General features: G+C 39.3%; 1 pseudogene; it reads left to right on the plus strand.

The window, feature by feature from the left end:
- Positions 1-5,099: 5,099 nt before the first annotated feature.
- Positions 5,100-6,216, plus strand: LOC101652916 (annotated as a pseudogene).
- The last annotated feature ends 334 nt before the right edge of the window (positions 6,217-6,550 follow it).

The following is a 6,550-nucleotide window of genomic DNA, read 5'->3' on the forward strand; positions in this document are numbered from 1 at the left end:
TTCTGTCTAGATCTTACATGGAGAAGGGAACTTGCACCCTGAACTTCCCATTCCTTTATACCGTTTATAGCGTGGCTGGGCTGTATTGCAAAAGAGCACCAACTGTCTTTTTTCCAGGGTTTGGGATTTGAATGTATCCCAGTTACTGAGGATGCATACCGAGGGTGAGTCTCTAGGTGTGAAGCTTTAATGCCCCACTCTGATAGATAGAATAGGGCAGCACGGATTGGGTATCCCTGTTTTTCCTTCCGCAGCTCTTGAATGGAACCTGGGAGGGTTCTGTCTGGGCAACCCCATCAGTGCCCCATACCTTGTAACCCAGAGAAGATGGACAGATAATATTTGCATCCGCAGAAATACATACATACAGAAACCAAATGTGCAGGTTTAAGAGGCTTTTGGAAAGCACACAGGTGGCATGCTTTCTGAGCCAGGCATGTAGTAATGACAGCCAGGAGGCCTTCAAACTGCTCCAGCCCAGCCTCCAGGGAACTACCTCTGTTGGGAGTTCTTTGAGGCATATTACGCCCTTGCTCTGACCATCTGCACTGCAATCAGGCTCCAATCAGTATCATCTCAATGAAAACTCAGCTTCAGTAATATATAGATGGAACACAGGTCAAGAAACTACAGCTTTGCAGTTTAATATATTTGTTTAATAAAGGTTTGTTTGATTTTTGTAGCAACACTTTTGAACTTTTCCTTGTATATCTATATATCTACGTATTTTTAACCTTTATAAACTAAGCCAGGGGATGGGCTGCATTTCCCCTTTTCACTCCAGAGCAAACATTACATTGAAATTTTAGAAGGGGGAAAGCCGACAGTTCTTCTGTCTCTAAACATTGCACAGAAACTAAATCCTGAGATTAACCTCTTCCACTATAGATAGAACAAGGATGCTTTCCCTTCCTCTTCTTACTCTTATATATTCTCTTATACTGAAGAAGTCTTGAGAAGCGGCCTGATCACTCAACAGATTCTATTTACCATTTAATACTTGAGCCATTGATATTACTGAAAAAAAAATGGTTGGCACAAAATAAAATTCAATGTGTTTAATATCGTTCATAAGGCATGTCTCTGAAGAATTTTTAAACTTATTTTCTTTTATAAACGAATGCATTTACAAGATTAATTAATGTTAAGTTGAGGGAGAAATGAGATAGGAATAGGATATTTTCACTGACAATGAGGGTCAAAAAATTTAGGATAAGAAGTTGAGTCTGGCACAGGGCCTGTTTGGGAGAGTTCCAATCAAGGTGGTTCTTTGACAAGCAAAGATTATTCAGAGGGAGGGATGACAGACAACGCATACTGAAGAAGCAAAACGTATTGAGAGAATAACAGGTACATTTAAGGCAGGAGGCTTAGGGAATAAAGCAAATTTATGAAGTGTATTAAAATTAGGACTTGCCATTTGAAGCTTCCACCTGAAATGCGTAGATTAACGAATGCAATCACTTATTCCACCTGGAGACAACCTATAGCATTCCTTAGCAAGGGAAAATAGTTTTAATCAGTCACACAAAACAACTTTGCTCATGTACTGGGTAATAAAAAGCTTTATCAATGTGAAGGACGGAGAGAGCACTGTGTGTAACACTTTAGAATATTGGAAAAGTTTTAAATGCCATTTACTAGCTGGAGTTATTTTCTGATAGGTTCCTATAGAAATGGAAATGTTTATGCTAAATTTCTAGAAGAAAAGAATGCTACCTTATCTCAAGAGGGAATTTAAAGATGTGATGGATGTGGCCTAGCCACAGCATTGTGGCAGTATATCTAAGCAAATCCTTACACTAAGCACACTCTCATCATCACTCATGCTCAATGTTGAGGGTGGGCACTGTTTTCTGCTCCCTCGGTTGGAAGATGGCAGCAGTGAAGGAAACTCGGAACAGTCCTAAATAGGGGTGTCACATACAGTCAGCACCCTCTTCCAGTATCCCACCTATCTCTTTCCTTCTACTATGATATAAATATTAAAGTTAAAACTATACTAATGGGAACATTAGTGGCTAATCTTCCACTATGAAATGAATTAGTGACAGACAAATATCAACTATTTTGAAAGAATTTTGAAATTGTGGCTCCTTGTCCCATCCCACACGATCCTACCTTGACACTGTAGTCATGAGCTCGTTGAAGCTGACTTTGAGCACAGTGCCATGTATTTAGATACCAGACCAAGATGACAATCACTTGTATTTGTTGATGTCATCAGCAAGTCTCTTTTCCAATCTTTAATGCTCACAGGCAAAGGATGTAGTTGAGTCTTCATTCATGTAGCTGGATTAGCTTTTTGTTCCCCATTGTTTTAAGTATTAAGAGAATTCTGATAATAATTCAGCATTAATCTCTAACAAGGAAAATTCCCAATTGTGGCAGAGTAGCCAAGAGCAGTAGTGTGGGAAGCAAGGCCACCAAGATTCAAGTCTGTTTAATTTCTATATCACAGCTAGTTATGTGACCTGGAACAAATGATTTCACTTCACTGAGCCTAGTTACTCATCTGTAGAATGAGAATGCTCATAACAGTGTCTACTTTTTCAAATAATTATAAGAATTAAATTTGGTAATATACAATCTGCTAATCACAGTGTTTGGCCCATAATAATAATCTGAAATTCTTTGACATCTGTTGGTTATCTATACTATTATTATTATCACAATTGCTCAACTAAATGCCACCTTTTGATATTAGAGCATTTTTATTTGTAGAATGGAACATTACACAATTGGGAGTAAAATAAGACACCTGCTTGTCATAAACCTTCCTGCCTCTAAATCAAAGTAAGAAAAACCAGTAGGACAGTTTGAGAAATTGACCTCATTTAGATTTCAGCATTCTTGGTAAGAGTGGGCCTGTGTGCTTCATTGCTCATTTGGCCAACCAAGGGACAAGTATGATCAATAACCATGATGACAGATGCCTTTCATTGTGGAGATGCTGCACTGATAACAGAGGCGAGTGAGCAAACAGTGTAACTCTGAACAGTGGGGCTTTGACATCAGAAAGATACAGGTCTGTATCCTGATGTTTCCCTCAATAGTGAATGTAATCTGAGGAAAGTCACTAAAACCTCTTTTAGCTTCAGTTTCAACCTTTTATTTAAAGTGGAGATAACATGAGGAGGCTTCAAAATTACATGGAATATTCCATTTTATTTTAATTCCATTTTTCCATGAACTTTTTGAAGTTCCCTTGTATACTCTACCTGATAAGGTTCTTGTTAGTCTTTAGAGATCAAGTGTTAAGGAAAGAATGAAAACTCCAATGTACCAAGGAAAAATATTTCTAATATATAACATGTTTAATGCTTAGTGTTTTCCTGACAAGTTAGTAATTGTGGGTGGAATGGCTCAGGCAAGGAGGAGGTTGACATAGAACTCAAAGTGAGATGCAGGGCCCGTCATTTTGACATGAAAACACAATTCACTGTTGCTCTTAACCCTAGCATTATGTGAGGGTTTTTTAGGTTGCTTTTATTTTTAAAAAATGCCTTGGTAATGACAAAAGTTTTATTAATTCGAATGATTCCAGGTTAAATGGCCCATGGTGACAGTACAAGGGAAATCAAATTGGGGCCATGACCTATAAAACAGACTTCTGAAGTACAAATGGAGGGGGGAAAGAAACACATTTTGCAGCACACTGATCTGCCGAAAACAAATAAAAAATTTAAAGCAACAATTTTTTAGGAAAATGATTAATCTACTTATATAAATCTTGTTGCTAAGCAACCACATCTATGAAATATTTCAATTATGATTTGAACTTCTCAAGATCCCCTTAGCAGTAACAAAAATAGACATTCCATGGCTAATGGAATCATCATGAAATATGGAAAACTGAGACTAATTTTCTGAAACAACGTGTCCTAAAAACATGGTAACAATTTAATATTAAAACATAGATTGAGGAGATGGTAACTTCAATCTGTTCTTTTCCATTGTATACTGACTTTTGCACCCCAAATTAGCTTTTGTGTAGTCTACTACATTTCTGTTACATTCAGTAAAATAATTGGATATATATTTCTTTTTGGAAATCATAATGATAATCTATAAGCAGAGGAAAGATAAGGTACTTATACAACCCCCAGAGCTTCATATTTCTCTTTAAAGCATACCTTTCGTATCTTTAGTTTTTTAAAATATTTTTTTTATAAAATTAGAATGGATGGAGATGCCTTATTATTAATTAATTACTCATTATAAACCATGGAATCATTTTTGCTTCAATGATGCATTTTCTTTTTTGTGTTGCTCAGTTGGGTTCTGATCATCATTGAAAAAGAATAAAGGCATTAAAAATTGCAGCCAGGTTAACAGACACACACACACACACACAGAAAATAGCCAATACCAAAGAGGGTGCATAGAGATTGGAACCCATACGCTGAGGGTGGGGTTATAAAAATGAGCACCCACTGTGGAAAACTATATGGTGCTACCTCAAACAAACAGAAATAGAAATCAGTAATCTGTTTGCTAGTTATATGCCCTCGAGGAAATAAGAACTATAATACAGCAGACATAGGCATGCCCATGTTCGTGGCAGCACTGTTCACAGTTACAAGAAGATGGAAACAACCTAAATGCTCATCAGTGTCATGGAGAGAAATTTTGCATAAACAAAGAATGGATTTTAAAACATGCACATAAAGGGGATCACTGAAACTCAATGAGGAAACCACGAAGAACTTCACGGTGTGGCTAAACCAGTAGAGAATTATGCTGAATGAAATTAGTAAATCACAAAATGACAAGCATGTATGAGATCTCGTTTATAAGGACACAACAAAGGCAATGACACTTACACTCTAAGAAACAGACCTTGGAGGTAATCAAGGGGGGGGGGGTGGCATTAAATGTACAAGGGAGGGAAGATGAAGCTACAGGCTGTAGGTGGACAGGTGCTAATTGGGTAAAGAGGAAGATATTAATCCATAAGCATAAGATGAGAAATCAAAGTTTAGCTCTTGGGAGTGTTGATAAGTAACTTAAATTATTGGATACAAAATTATCTGAAAAGTATCTATTGGCCCTCCCCAAATCTTCAGAAGCTACAGGTCTAACCTCCACCCCCTCCCATGCCCTGGTGTTTTCCCATAGCCATAGAGCCTCAGAAAGAGAAACAGATGAGAATTATAACTCAGTCCACGCGAGGGTGAGGAAAGTCCAGCATGGGGTCCTGTCACAGCAATTTGTGGAACTCATCAACAAACGTAACTCATGCAGTCTAAATACCAGGAGAAGAATGTGGAGTGGATTCAGACGCAGCTGAAGATCACCAGCGCTGGGATGGTGTCCAATGAGGAGCTGGAGCAAATGCTGGGCAGTAGGCAGAGCGAGGTGTTTGTGTCCAATATCCTGAAGGACACAAAGGTGACCCGGAAGTCCCTCAATGAGATTTCAGCCCAGAGAGATTCAGCAGCTGGAGCACAGTATCCAGAGCTTCACAAGATCTTCACTTTTCTGTCCACCGAGGTGGAGATGCAAGGGGAGATAATCAACTGTGTGGTAGTTAAATAATCTGTTGTCAATTTGAGACTTAAGAGTGAAGGAGTAGAGTTTAGCCTGTCAATCAGGTCACAGCTTGATGACCTCATTTGGAGGTGCTAAGGAGATAAACAGCTCACTGGAGGCAGGACACAGGCTCACTCCCTGTGAGACATTCCTGCAGATGAGACACATGGAGTTATGTTAGTGCCATGAGCTGGAGGAGCCATGTAGAGACAACCGTCAGCACTGAAATGCTTACACCACCAATGGACCCACAAGACTTTGTACCCACTCGCCTGTGATCTTGCTGCATTCAGTGTAATTGCATGTGTTGCATGAGTCTGAAGAGGAACTTATAGATTGGTATCAGACATATAGACTAATGCTGGATTTATGGACTTGATCTGGACAGGGCTGGGATGTTTTCTCAATATTCAATTGCTCTTGTATATAAAGCTCTTTCTTATACTTATATCAGTGTCCATGAATTTGTTTCTCTATCTACCCAGACTAACATGAACCAGGGCAAGAAGAACATCTGGAGCTCAGTGGACCAGGTGGAGCGTGGCCATAACCCTGTCAACATTGCCTTGGAGACCCAGAAGAAGGCGATCTTGAAAGAAGAACATCTTGATTTCCATCTGCTTGTCCGTTATCACCCTCATCTGTTCTGTCATCACTGGCTTCACCACAGCGAATGGATAGCAAGCATCACACAGTTGGCACCGGGAGCAGCAGGAGCCTAAGTCTGGTCTTCACCCCCAGCAGCTGAGGAACAGGGCAGAACCTCTTGCTGGATGCCCTTCCCACTCTGGCCTCTAAGCACAGGAACAAACAGAGGCCTTTTTTGCAGTTGGAAGCTTCCTGTTCATGGGGGGCCAAATGCACTTGGGCCACTAGGTCTGTCTTTGACTCTGATATGTGGTGTTGTAAGAAATTAAAAACAAAAGAGGGGAAAAGCACATACCTACATAATTCACAATTGTAAAAATTGTTTAAAATAAATACATGCCATGTAAAGTTATCTAGGATATTCCAA

The sequence above is a fragment of the Echinops telfairi genome, unplaced genomic scaffold, assembly GCF_000313985.2.
Source record: "Echinops telfairi isolate 266 unplaced genomic scaffold, ASM31398v2 ScPeMD7_70;HRSCAF=299, whole genome shotgun sequence".
Taxonomy (NCBI): Eukaryota; Metazoa; Chordata; class Mammalia; order Afrosoricida; family Tenrecidae; genus Echinops; species Echinops telfairi.